This window comes from Pithys albifrons, chromosome 4, assembly GCF_047495875.1.
Source record: "Pithys albifrons albifrons isolate INPA30051 chromosome 4, PitAlb_v1, whole genome shotgun sequence".
NCBI classification, from domain to species: Eukaryota; Metazoa; Chordata; class Aves; order Passeriformes; family Thamnophilidae; genus Pithys; species Pithys albifrons.
The window spans coordinates 13,023,754-13,038,670 of NC_092461.1; positions in this window are offsets into that span (position 1 = coordinate 13,023,754).

The window sequence follows — 14,917 nt, forward strand, 5'->3', positions numbered from 1 at the left end:
GTATTGACAGCTTGTCATTTGAAGGCAAAAGAAAAAAGAGTACAAGCCCCCCATTGTGAGGTTTTTCCCATTTCCATCATTTTCTGTTTTTCTATTCCCCTGTGAGGTATAGAAGGGAGGAAAAAGCAGCCTGTATTCACACTAAGATTAGTGCAAACTTGTGAAGTTCAGAGGTGTTCAACAGAGTTCAGTAAGGCCTATCTTGGCATGTATAACACAATCACCTCATGGGATACTCATCACATAGCCAAAATCCCAGTGACTGGGGTTCATATATCAGATGCCCATCACAAGGCCATATATGTATTTCAGGCAGGTTATTGTAGCAGCTATATCCTTACTGCTTTTGCCAGAGAAGATCTAGCTCAGAGACTAGCTCAGTTAGTTAGAGCCTGTTGCTAATAATGTCAGTGCCATGGCACAATCACTGTATGGGCCATTCCCTTAAGCCTTGGACTTGATCCTTATGGGTTCCTTCCTACTCAAAATATTCTGTGATTCAGTATTTATTCTCCATGTCCCTGATGTTTATGGAAGCACAACTGCCTTGCAATGGGGAAACTTACATTTTTTTAGTATGACAGATGCATATTTGGCCAAAGGTTGTTCAAGGCCACCTACCCTAAAGGCTACAGTACGGAATGCACTTCTGAAAATGTCTAGCACAGAACCAATCTTTCACAGTGTCTGTGAGGCTTTTGAAGAAACACAGGAAGAGCACAAAGAGCATGTATTGCCCTCAGCAATCTGAATCTAGCCTACAGACTGGGCTGTGGCCACTCTTGGAGAACCTTCATCAGATACAATGTTAGGAAGGGAAAAAAACCCAACTAAGAATTCATATCTTGTAACAAAAAGGATGAAGAGCTGCTGAATAATTTATCTATTTCACCCCAATCTACTACTACAGAACAGAGTTGTGTAGTTTAATCTCAAAGACAGAAATGTCATAGGAAAAGGTGATGCTTTCATTCATTCTCCTGTACTTCCTGCACCTTCCAAAGCATGCAGACTTTATGAAGGACAATATTTATAATGTATATACTAATATATCATTTATAATTTGCATAATAATATTACTTTTTTGCATAATAGGAATATTATTATCCCATTTCCAAAAACATTCATCATATTTTGCTCTCACAACTACCAGCCTTCTGATGATAGCCAAAACACACCAGCAGCAAAGATAAAGCCCATTATGTGAATGCAGAAGCACTTTGATTGTTGAGCATGTATGCACACATAGTATTTAGCATTTGAAGAATCCTTTGACACATTATTCATAGAAGAAAACTAGACACTTGAGAGATGAAAGTTATAAAATATATGAAAAGGCCTGTTTTTTCACTCCAGGCTGGTTTCTGAATTCTGTTCAATTTACATCTGTTTTGTGATGTATTTAATAGGTGTGACTAAAATAAAAGAATGAAATAACTACAGATGATTAAACCAAATTTTGTCCTGTAGGCATCCATGGATAACCTCATTATGAAATGGCAAGAACACTCCAATTACTATGAAAATAATACTATGGTGATCAGCATAAGACTACTATAACTTTTTTCCTTTAATTTTGGCTTTAGAACTTGACTAAAGATGTAGTCCCTCTTCTGAAACACAATTCTATTTGCACTAAGTGTATTTATGTCCATGGTCATTTGGCAGTGCCAGTGGGCAAGGAGCTGTGGAAACTGCTGCTGTCTGTGAACTTTTTCCTTAGAACTTCTTGTCATTTGCACAAGTTTCAGCCTTGTCACATGTTTTCAAGGCCACTGCAGGACAGCATCAGTATATACTTCTGAAGTCTACCAGGGGAAGATACTGATTGCTGTAAAAGGGAAATGTTGCCTTGATACGAGAGTGATGTGGAGGGGAGATGGAGCTAGAGGGTCATGGTTTAGCACTGAAATGGCTGCCAGGTTTACAACAGCAAATACTGAAGAACTCCTGGGTATGATGGCTCAGTTGGTTAAAACTTGGTTGTAATAATGCCAAGGTCATGGGTTCAATCCCCTGTGTGGGCCATTGACTTAAGAGTTGGACTCGATGATCCTTGTGGGTCCCTTCCAACTCAGAATAGTCTGGGATTCTGGGATATAGGTATTTCTTTTTCTGACAGGATGTCTATGATATAATTACACTGTCTTTGACACTAGCTCTTTTATTGGAACTGGAATTTTTCTTCTGATTTAACTAGGAATTTTGTTCCTAACAATCATTTACATTTTTTAAAGGAAAAAGTAACTAGTCTAAAAGTAAAATATCTTTCAACAGGACAAGTGAGTTGCTCATGTGCTGTTCCTCCATTTTCTGCAACTACATGTTCTCTGTTTTGTTCACTAAAAGAACAGGGTGAGAGAGCCAAGAAATGACAAAACCCCAACCAAAAGAGGAAAAGGAAATGCTTATTCCTGGCTCTTCACTCCCACACCTACTCTTCCCCCAACCCCATTTAAAACATATAACCCCTTGGTATTGTGGAAAGAAAACACAGTATTTTGTCAATGAGCAGTTACGAAGGCAAATAGCCAATTAGCGTTATACTTATTCTGGTAGATTCAGCTCTGAGCCAGCAGGAACACTTTCCAGAATAATAACTTCTGCCTATATGAAGCACTCAAAATGCTAAGAAAATTAACACTTCTTATTTGTTCATTGAAATTTAGGCCTTCTGTCTCATAAACATATCCACTGAAGCTGAAATTACGAAAAACAATCCTTCTGCAGACCTGACATGAGGAAAGAACTGACAGTGCAAAGGGAGCACTGTAGCACTAACAGGCAATGCTCAAGGTCTGCAACTTTACTTTTATCTTTGAAAGATTTGTATTATATGTTTGGAAGACAGGGCATGTCAAGTTACATGTTAACTATATACATTGTTTGTCTAACTTCTTAGATTTGCTTTCTACTAATTTATTTCCTTTCTCTGAATCAAATCATTCAGTTAGCTACTACTGGGCCTGAACTCTTTGTTTTTAAACATGCATTTCAGCCCATATTTTTCAAACAGCAGTTCAGCTCATTCATGACATAAATGGGTAATATACATTTCTCTTGCAAAATACAGACATGATACTTCTTAAAAATAAACAAACAAACAGGACTCTAAAATTAAGGGCAGTAGCTCAGAATATGCTTGAAGCATCAAAAGCATTTGAAATTTCCAACTTGCTGATGTAGAACCCATTCCAGTCACAGAAATACAAGAAAAATTACTCTCAAACTGGCAGGAGTGGAGTTCTGAGATAACTGTGAGCTTTTGGTAAAAGTGGTCCTGGTTCACTTCAGCTGAGGCTCAGTTCCTAACCCATACAGATGTGGTAAGAACATATGGCAGAAATTTTGCAGGTGCAGTAGGCCAGAACTGTAAATGTGAAACAAAAAAAGGAAAGACTGTCTTTCTCACCTTTCATGAACAACGGCACTTTTGTAATTTTCCCTGTGCCCTAAATAGAATAGATTCAGTAGCTTTGAATTCATGACATTCCTTCTCATACCGATCATAACAAGGTAGTAGCTTAGCAGCCTTTTATTCTTTTTCTATTTTTTTTAAGTGGCTAGAAAGGTAGGCAAGCTTTACAACCAAAACAATCAATTTCTAGCTGCTGAACCCAATCAGGCCAATTTGAGAATGACCCTTTAAACTGAATGTGAAACGAATATGGAGCTTCCCTTTCCTCCAGAGCTGGTGGAGAGACTATCACTTCCTTTTTAAGTGGGTGCATTAATAGTTGTCCTGTTCTTGCAGACATTATGTGCTAACAAAACTATTTGCGCCTGGTTCTGTAGCAGGTTACAGGGGAAAAACAAAGAGAAGGCCATCTGGCCCCACCAGTTTGTATGTAAAATGTCCAGATACTAATGTTTAACGCACTTGTAAACCTAAGTTGTCGTTCTCTTTCTCTCTCTCAAGGTCTGATTTTAATTTGGGTAATATTCCCGTTAATAATAACATCCAATTACAACATCCATTAAAAGTTACTAACATTAACTTAACAGGGAGAAAATCTAATAGAGTTCTTAGAGCGGTATTGGCATTTTTCCATTAAATTAATGTTACAAACTTTTAAAAGGATGCCTTAAATAGGCATCATTAGTGGTGGGAATATTAAACAAATTAAACTCAGGCCTTTAATATGAGGTGGGACCCTATTTATGAATACAAGCAAAGGTGTCTGCTATGCATTTCAACCCATTTAAAGTGTTCACCAGGAAGCATAAGTCTGTGCAAAATTTGCAGTACCTAAGTTTCCTTCTAGTAAAAGCTCAAATGAATGACTTCTCTTTTTTTACAGTATCTGTTTTGCTGGTTGTGTGGTCCACACATTCTTTGCTTGGCGGCTGCTGCTGTACTTTATTTCCAACAATGTTTTCCTGACCTAATAATTTTCCCTCTTTTGGTTATTTTTAGTTAGTTTGGATTTTTTTTAAAGATAATCTTGAGGCCAAAGGATTGCCAGTTCCTCCTGCTACTAGGCAGAGGTTTTGATAGTTTTGAAACAGCCTCTCAGGTTTGTCTGAAGAGGGAGAAATTGTATCAGAGATGTACAGGTTTTGAAGGGCACGTTCTTGTCCAAATCCAAACTTCTTCTGCAACAGGCAGCACGTACAGTTCAAACATGAGCCTGCTCAGATAGTTGAATCAAAGTGTTAAGGAATTAATTTTTGAAGATGATTCTTAGTTTACTGGCTAACTATAGATAGAACTTTTTACAAGGCAAACATTGGGTTAGACAGATTATATTCCCCTTGGGGTGAGGACAAAAGGAAGAGCTACATTTGAAAGAAGTTAGTCAGAGGCTTAATGTAATACCAGAAGTGGATCAGCAATGCACTGTCTTTATTTTGTGTCCCATGTACAATACAAGTTTCGAGCATAGTCTGTTGTTAAATGCGTTAACAATACAACAAAATTTAATAAATCAGCAGTGACAGCAAAATCGGCAGAGCAGTGCAGTGCAGTCAGACTTAACAAGCTTTAGTAATGCATAGCTTCAAATTTTTAGCTGGCACTTTGCTGCTTCAGGGTCTTCTACGCAGACATCAGCAAACACACCACATTCAGAGTACATGGGAATAGACACCAGGGTAGGATCTAGATATGAGCAGCTTGTGTTTGACATCTCTGAGATTGTGCAGCCCTTTGTGACTAAATACTTATTAAATCCCTATTTAGAAAGGTCTGAGCTAGTGTAAATACTGAAATAGTCATGCATTCAAGTTTACAAGTCCTCATAAGTAACTGAATCATTCATTAGGCAAAAGGGTGTATTTGTGAATTGTTGTTCTGGTTTTTTACCTTGATATTTGGGAATGCTTGTCTTGTCTGCAATGAGAATTTTCTGCCTGTGATGCCCAGCTGTTGGACAAGCCACATGGACTCATTCTGTCTCCTACTTGGGCACCTGAACCATTTTACTACAATGCAGTGTGCAACTAATGAAGTAGTGAAAGAACTATAGGTTAGTAGGTTATAATCTTGCTGAAAAACACATGCTGGGTGGCCTGATGACAAAAAGCTACCTGCTAGATATTAGTCCTCTCTAACCTAGTGTGGGTAGGATGGTAAGAGCCTTTCCCAGAGTTGAGGTGTGCAGATCTCAGAGACAGAAAATGCATTAAGCATGACAGCCAGGAAAAAGTAGGAAAAAAACGAAATACAGGAAAAATCATGTTTTGATTCTGGTCAGTAAATTGAATGACAAATTGTAACAAAAAAAGCTTGTTTTGTTTTTTGTTTGTTTGTTTGAATCCTTTGGTATCTATTTAGTTGCACTTCTGATCTGAGATGAGAAAAGAGGTTTTACATTACCCAAATGCCGAAATACCCCAGCATCAACTAATTTAGTGATACTGTTTGAAAGAAGAAAAAAGGCTAGTATGCCATTAAGCAGATTGGATTTCCTCTTTTGTTCAACAATAAGCTGCTGTTAGTTGGGAAAATATACAGCTATTTGTATCATCCTACAGCCAGTAGTATGAGCTGCAATAATACAGTGTAAATTTATAAGCACTACAGGGTTACAAGCAGACTGCAGAGATGTATGTTACCTAAAGTAATTAGATTATTACTGTAGTGGTATTAGAACAAATTCATTTACAGTGTTAAGGTTGGGGTTTTTTTAAAACAAGAATATTTTGCTTTTTCCTAATATTCCCCAATATATTTTACTTAGAATATATTAGTTAAGATAAATCAAGTGCAATTTTAAATATTCAAGACCAAAAAAAAGAAAAAATATGTAGAGCCATTGTAAAAGCTGTTGTTTGCTTTTATGCTTCCCCTGTTACATTCAGACAGTAACTAAAAATGATTCAGCAATGGGTATCTCTATGTGCATGTTCACATACCTTCACATATGGCTTCAACATGCCTGTGAGACATAAAAAATAGTGGGGAAAATCTCTAAGACCAATCTGCAAACAACTATACTGTCCCCCCTAACTCAGGTTTTTCACAATGAAGTAGAGGCATTCTTACAGCCCCTCCACAATAGAGGTTGATTTAATCAATAGGGATAAGCTACTGTTAATTAGTCTGATCTACTTTAATAACTTTATTCAGAAGGAAGGAAGGGAGGGAGGCTAGGGGAAACTTCCCTGCTGTCAGTATTATACCCCATAGAGGGGCCTTATATCAGTGATTCAGTGGGAGAAACTCATGTGGAAGCATTTCTGTATTGTTCCTGTGAGCATTCATCTCCTAATTTGCATTAAACTAGTAGGCAGTTGACACTGGTTTGAGTCCATACCTGTAAATCTTCCATTATGAGATGAAAGTATTAAAATGTGGCTCTCAGACAATCCTGCTTCCTCCTCAGGTTGAACAAAAGCGAACTCTAATGCAAATAAGATTAGTTGCAGTGTTTGATGGGGGGATGCTCTTGGTATGTTTTTTTTTCTAAACTGGGAACTTATTTTGTACAAAATTATCCATCCACCTTGGCTTTCCATGTACAGACTTCAGTCACACCACCTCTTTTTCAAAAGATGCCCAGAATCACTGAAACCCCCACACTGGGCACACCCACACAAGGCACACCTCTACACACCCCCAGTCCTGCAGCCAAGCAGCATTCCCACAAACATTTTCATTGAAGAAGCAAATTCTCAGTTCTCTACTGATTTCTAGAGGATTATTCTCATTTATTCGATGTGCAGTGCTGCCCCAAAATGACCCCCTGTTAGAAAATTGTTTAGTTTTCTCAGCCTGATTTATACCTGTATATTACTCCAAAATAAATAAGTCAAACAAAATCAATTAATCTTTTTCTCTCTGTTTCTTGTGGTGCTTTCTCCATATGTGTTTCTGCATTTTCTGTCTCTCCATCTATTTATAATTGTACAACTAGAATTTGGCTTGGAGGGCAATAGCAGTAAACTATTGTTCAAAGGAGATTGCAAATTGCTCGGAGCAGGGAACTGTCTTCTTAATTAGTCTGGAAAACATCACACACACTTATGGCACTATAGGAATAATAAATAATAATAAAAATAGTTCCTGAAAGTGGGTTCACATTGCCCAAAGGCAAAGGCAGGGCAGCTGTTGGAAAGATGATGGTTCCCAGCAATAAATATGAGTGGATTAAGCATTGGCTCCAGGAAGGATCTTGTCAAGCTGTGGTTTCCTTCCCAGCCTGATACCTGACAGTGCAGCTACTTCAACTATATTCACTGGAGATATTTGCTGTGATAGGCTATAAAGTTCATTCTGCTATGAAATGACAAGGTAAAAAGTGAGAAGTAATAAGGTAACTTTCCAAGCTGAGCTGAGCAGCCCACTCCAGAAGTGTCCTTGCTCTGACCTTTTTGTTGGTGTATTTTTTTTTAAGGCAGAAAGTGTGCAAAGACAATCCAAAGGACTGCCCTTCAGGCCCAGCAATATATTGACAGCCTTTGGAAACAGCTGTGCAAGGAGACCGACAGATTCATCAGGTATGGTGAGGCCCTGCTGCAGATCTGCCTCACTGAAATGGTTTAAAGCTTTTTTACAGCTGCTTAACCCAGGGAAGAAAAGGAGGGGACAGAGATCAGCTGGGAATTTCAGTATCAGGGGTTGCATACGCTGCTCCACTCCCCCCTGAGAATACTCCTGGAATATGATCTGTTTAGTAATGCAAGAGATAGTCTGCCTATTAAAAGCAAACAAAGGCTATAGAAAAAAAAACCAACAAACAACTGCCTGAATACAGCTTATTTGGTGGAATTTACAGATTTCTGTAAATTAATTAAATTGCTAGATACTGAAGTGATGTATGTCAGCAAAACCCATTCATTGGAAAACAGCAACAAACATAATTGTAAGAGTCAAATCCTGCAGACCTTATTTAGTGGTTGCTTAGGCAAAGCTCCCAGTACCTTAAATGGAAGTTTTGCCTGTGTAAAACTTGTTAGATTTGGTTCCCTATGAGACAGTAAAGCCAACATCTAAATATATCTTTACAGTTTGTTTGTTTTTCTGTTTCTATCTGAAGCACTTTTGAAAAAAAAAGTTTTATTTTTCAACTGAGGTAAATTCATGTATGATACCTTAGACTATTGCATCCTTCCCTGACAAACCAGTGTAGTATAGGTGAAGCTTGGACTCCATGGGTTGAGAGAGCTTATCTTCCTTCAGCTTTAACAAGGATCTGAATTTTATCCCTGTATCTGAAGTAGATTAGAGGAATGGCTGCATGTCTGCCTGGCTGCCTGAGTCCACAGTCGATTCCCCCTGTGAATTCCCTATGTGCCCAGGAAGCTGACAAGACCCACTTTCCTTGTATGACCTTTGCAAGGTACAACGACCAATACCAGCAAAGGAAATACTGAATACTGACAGCCACACTGCTGCCAGGAGGAGACAAGTCTGGGACCATATTAATCTTTAATTTTCTCAGGACATAACACAAACTTTCTTTTTTTTTTACCCCCCCTTGGATTTACATTTTTTTACTTCGGATTTTCCCCCACATACATCTTTTGTTTTCAATGTTATGGGAACTACAGTGCCTTTATGGAAGATGAAGGTTACTTTTTGGATCAAAATGCAAGATTTTTTGTGTAGATCTCCAAGAATTAAGATTTAGCTCCTGGTGTTTTTCCTAGTATTATTGACCTGCCATAAGGACATTCAAGGACATATACTCAAATTTATTAATATCCCTTTCCCCCTCCCCCATCTATATCTTAATTGTTGCAGGAACTTGTACAAGTTAAAAGGATTGAAAAGTGGTGTGGGAGGAAAATTCAGAACTAATATACTCTTTCGAAAGTCCACAGTTATTCTCCTGGAAGGTGTTATCTTAGATCAAAAAAGGGTAAAGAGAAATTCTTGTGACAGACAAGATGTAGAGGTTGCAAAGTACATGCAAAGAAACAAGGCTATTTCAGTTCACAGTGCCTTTCAGAAACAGCATGGTTATCCTTACTGAAAAGAGTTTTTAACCATTTAACAAGAAAAGGAACAAGTGACTGAAGATGGAAGTCTGGGAGACACGAGTTTCTTAAACTCTGTTTTTCTTAATGGTGTAAAACATCTTTCATGTGAGATTACTCTTTAGACAAAAAGTCTTTAACATAAGCAGTTAGTATATATCTGAAAGTAAAACTGCAAAGCTGCATAACTCCATCACTTCTATGCAACATTCTGGATATGCGAAAAGCAAAAAATGTGATGTAAAAATTCCAGAGCCTCTGTGAGGCATGTTTTTTGTTCAAGCTGCTATAGACCTCTAAAGACAGAATTCTAATACTAAAATCTGGATCAACTGTAGATGTACTGAGATATAGCTAAACCATTAATTAATACAGTTATCATGCTTATTATTTTGACTGCAGCCCTTTTTTTGTGTGTGTGTGGAAAACAGTAATTGGTTATCTGTGCCTATAGTAAGACAGCAAAAATGTCCTGTCAATCTCACTGCTATTGCTAAGGAACAATTTCTGACAGTAGTTTCTGTGGCATGTTTTGGGACATAGGTGATACTCTGACAGTAAATTGATTTTCAGTAATAACAACAATAATCATAATCATCATCACCTATACAACATACTGATTAAAATAATAATAAAAGCAATAAATATAACATATTACTGGTACAGAGAAGAAGCCAGCAGCCTGCATGAAGACTAAGAATGAAGTACAGATTTGTACTTTTTAAACACTCAAATGCATTATAAAATAAGCACTGTATTTGAATGGTGGAGGGACAGCTACAGGGTACCACCAAGCAAGACCTACAAAATTCAGCAAGCTCTATGAAGGCAAACCAAGAAGTTTTGTGACTGCATTGTAAAATCTAGTATATTCAGAGCTCCTTTTGTGAAGAATAACTCCTTCTTTGTCTGGAGATTAAAGAAGAAGACAGAACACCAAAATAGATTTCTGAATCAATACTGAAAATTGGTGCTATCAGTATGATAAAGAGATAAAATGCCAGTTTCTTGTTACCAATGTCTTATACTCAGTGGTGTTTAGATTTTATTTTCTGAACAGCCAGGTTATTGTCACCCATTTGTTGAAAAATCAAGAGCAAACATTCTTGGCCCTTTGCAGTCATACTGAAGACAATGCCAACTTTCCTTGTCACCTTGCTTCAAATACTACACATTTTACATGACATGAACTGACCACTCCATATTATAATGCTTTTTCTTTCAAAATAAAGGACTACAGGTTGCATAAGTCAGATAAACGTTTTTTTTTGCCATTTATATTGGAAATTATGTACTTTTGCATTATTTGGCCCTTTAAGCCAAATTCCTTGAAATCACCATTTGCTTAATCCAGATACAGGCTTTACAGTCAATTTCAGTTAACTGAGACAGATATTTGCAAGTTAAAAACAGCGAATGTGACCAATTTTGCAACAATCATTAGCATTGTCCTTCTACGTAAGTGTATAGAATGAAGTGCTCCATTAAGTGATCTCAGAAAGGTCATTGAGGGCAAAGGATGATATAAACAGTCATCTAAAAGAACAGCAAATCAATCATAATTAACACTTGGAGGGTACTTCCTGCATACAAACACCCTTGAGGGAAAGATCACAGGGAGGGATCACTAGACAATGTGCACATACAGGAGCAAACAGGTTTGCTCACTCTGGGCCTTCCCTTTGGTTTATGAGTTCATGCCCTCACTTTCAGCACAACCAATGCCAGAGCATCTTGGGGTGGTGCAGGAAAGTGAGCAGGACAGCACGGGTGGGACACTCCACAACCAATGATCTGCGCACGCCTTCAGATTTGTGTCACCACAAAACACACGCTGGAGGTTGTATATACAAGAAATAACAATAAAATGCTGAAACAACCATGTAACCCCATGTGACCATCCCTTACAAACCCCATGATGGGGATTCTTATGGGTCAATATCAAGTGCTGCAGTAACTTGTAGGAAAATGCTGAAATAGACCCCAAGGAAAGCAGTGCTGGAGAAGCACCCTGAACGTAAGAAGCTGCATACAAGAGACTTGTTGAAGTTTTAAAGTTATTCCTTTTTTACCTGTACCGGGTTTTTAGTTGCAAAGTTTGTATCACCTCTCCTGCTAGCTTCCCTGCTGGGCTGTTACCACCCGTACCCTGTTCTCTGTGTTTCACCGGAGGCTTTTGTTCTGATGATTCATCCCAGAAGCCCGTTAAACACCGCTTTGTCTCTTCCCTGGACGGCAGCAGCCTCATCACCCCGGGGAACCCGGGACAGGGACGGCCCCACACCCGCCACCCTCCACTGCTGCGGCAGGAGACGCGGAAACATGCCTAGGCACGGCTCCCCCCTATCCCCTGCACTGCCAGAGCGGCGGCAGCGACCGGACCTTGAACGGAGCTGCCCCCTCAGCTCCAGGGCGAACCGGGACGACTCCCACCGGTCTGATAGGGGTGGTTTTGTGCCTGAAAGCCTCTGCCTCGTGGAGCTGCCCGGCTTTCGCCCCTATCCTAATTCTATTGGCTACCGCCCGTCTGTCCCCAAAGCATGGATTTCTATTGGGTGTTAGTCCCTCCGCTTTCCTATATACTATCTGAGCTCCTAATCCGGAGTTTTTACCCAATTCAGTCTCAGATCTGGCATCTTCTTTCTGAGAATTTATAAAAGCTTCGTGTATTTCGCAATAAAGGTATTTTTGCCTTTCGCCTCCGAACTGCAAACATCTCTTTCTCGGCGCTCCCTCGACTCTGGAGGCAGGCGGGAGATGCCTCCCCTCCCCCCAGGGCTGCATGGGAACTCACTTTTAAACTTCGAGCCAAAGAATCAACTGATTACTTGATTCCCTACAGTGAGACGGTTGTGGGAAATCCCACCTTGCACATACAAAAGAGTTCAGGACTGAGGCAGAACTGAGAAGCTGGAGTGATAGGGAGACCTTCAGAAAAAGAGTTTTCAAGCACTTAACTTTGCACATAAGCAACTATAAATACCAGTTGAGCACCTATGTCTCTTCTCAAGGCCCTGCCCACCTGTACTGATATTGCACAGGCGGCTATGACTGTAATCTATAAAAGCCATCCTGCAGCTAATTGGAAAGTCCAAGGAGAAAGCTGTGTTTTAGATACAATCTCTAAAGTATTTAGGCTCAGAAAGTGAAAGGTGTAGGCATTTATTGACGATCAAATCCAAAGTTTTGAAACATTTGCAGTGGGCACTTAAGCCAGTCTTTTCTTAATTCAGGTGATAGTATCTTTACCTGAAACAGATGCAATTGCAGGTTAAGGAAGTGAATTTCCCTATCTTGTATACTGTGTGCTGAGAGCTATTCAATTAAAGAAGAAAAAGTTGACACCCTTTCTATTTTGTCTCTTTTCTAGTCCAGCAAGAATATCTTCTGGACTAAGCCCTGTGGATCTTGTGCATCCTCTTGGGTCGCACAAGACAGAGAAACATGCACATATTTTACTAAAGGTAAATTCAACATTTGTTTATGCAAAGAGTGCAACAAAAATTGCTGGAAATCCAAATGTTTGAATACACCATGGTCCTTCATTGCAGATCATCAGTGAAGATTTATTGCAGGACCAAAATCACATATTTGGTTTATTGGATGAAATCAACAATTTCTGTGTAGATTAGACAAGAGAGAAAAGAACAGCATAGCCAAGGCAACAGAGATACTTTAAAAGTTGTGGTTACTGTAGGCTAATTATTTAAAGCTTCTTTTACAGAATAATTTTTTTTTCTGAAACCAAACACTTAAATCCAGAACATAGTATATTTGGTGTGCTATTATTACTACAGGCAGAAATCCAGGGGCCTGTTGCAGTAGATGACCACTACAAACAGTGATAATAAGTCTGTGTCTACTTCATTCTACAGTCCTGAGTATATAAATAACAGTGACCAATTTGGTAGTACAGCACCCGAGGACACAACACTAGTATATCAATTAACTTTCACCCTCCTCAACTTAAATGCACCAGAATCTGTATTGAAATGGTGGACATAATCTGCATCCACGCCTCTGCATCAGGATGTTCACTTCCCTTAGAGAAAAAGTAGTGAGGCAGGTGGCTGGAGTATCTCTGTTATAGAAGAAAACAATGCCAGTGAAAGGTGGAGGTCCCCAGAATCTACTGTGTTGATGGCCAGCATTATCTCAGAACTGTGGATTTCCATGAACTATTTCAGAATCACGGAATCACAGACTATTCTGAGTTGGAAGGTACTCACAAGGATCATTGAGTCCAACTCTTAAGTCAATGGCCCACATAGGAGATTGAACCCATGACCTCGGCATTATTACAACCAAGTTTTAACCAACTGAGCTAATCTCAGGGTCATTTCAAGGCTTTCAGTCTGATCATGGACTAAAACAAGGTATTTTGCGTCATCAAAGTTTCAACTGATGTGATTATTTTAAATGGCTGCGGCAATGTATCATAGCAAACAAACAAACAAAAATAGTGTCCAGCACAACAGAAGTAAATCCTCTCATAACAGTTACCATATTATATACTGCTCTTCTATTGGCACTTTTTTCTATGAGCTCCACTTTGAACTCGATGACTGCACTGAATATACCTCACAAATGAAGCCCAGCTCCACCTAGATTCTGAACAAGAATACATTTACTATGTAACAAACCTAATGCATGCATAACCACTTTAAATGCAATTTAAATACTATTATGGGGGTGAAGGACAATTAATTTTAAAATCATTTTTAAGTGTTTTTTTAGTTTGTGTTCTCCTGCCTCATTTAATGTGAAGAGAGCACCACTAAATCATTTACTTTGCATGTGGGGGAAGCTTGCTTTCTGCTCAAGTGTTTAGCATTTTTATTCCTTTTTGTTTTGTTTTTTAAACCAGAAGATTTTCCACTATTGTCGTGATTACATCGTAAACTATTTAAAAGCCTCTGCTCACAAAGAATCCTGCAGCAACACTGAAGCTCTGACTCACTTCAATTTAGCAGCTTTGTCAAATTTTTCTAGCTTGAAAAATGATGAAACAAATTAGTGACAAACATTCAGTGTTCTATTCTTATAAGGCCTATAAACATTTTGGTTTGTACACCTCACAGCAGATCACAGGCGACTGAAATAAACCCAGCCGGTGAGCTTAAAGATAGAGATTTTCTAGTGATGAATGGTACTGGATCATTGTACATGATGGTCTCAGGTGTGTGATGATGTAGCTTTACAACAAAGACACATAAATGGAATTAGCGGCTGCAAACAAGTATGCATTAAAAAGTTACAATTACACAGATAAAGCCTTAACATTCATTTACACAAGTATGTAGCATAGCACCACCCAGCTTCGATAAAAAGCACATAAGAGTGTATAAGACTTGCCATCTAAGCTAGTGTTTGACTATGATGGAAATAAAGCACCAACCTTAAGATTTTGTTAGCACACGATAAGCTCTTTTCTGGTTTGGGTCCTCAGGGTACCTCAGTTCTTCCCCTGACGTTAAAAACCATGGGCCGGATT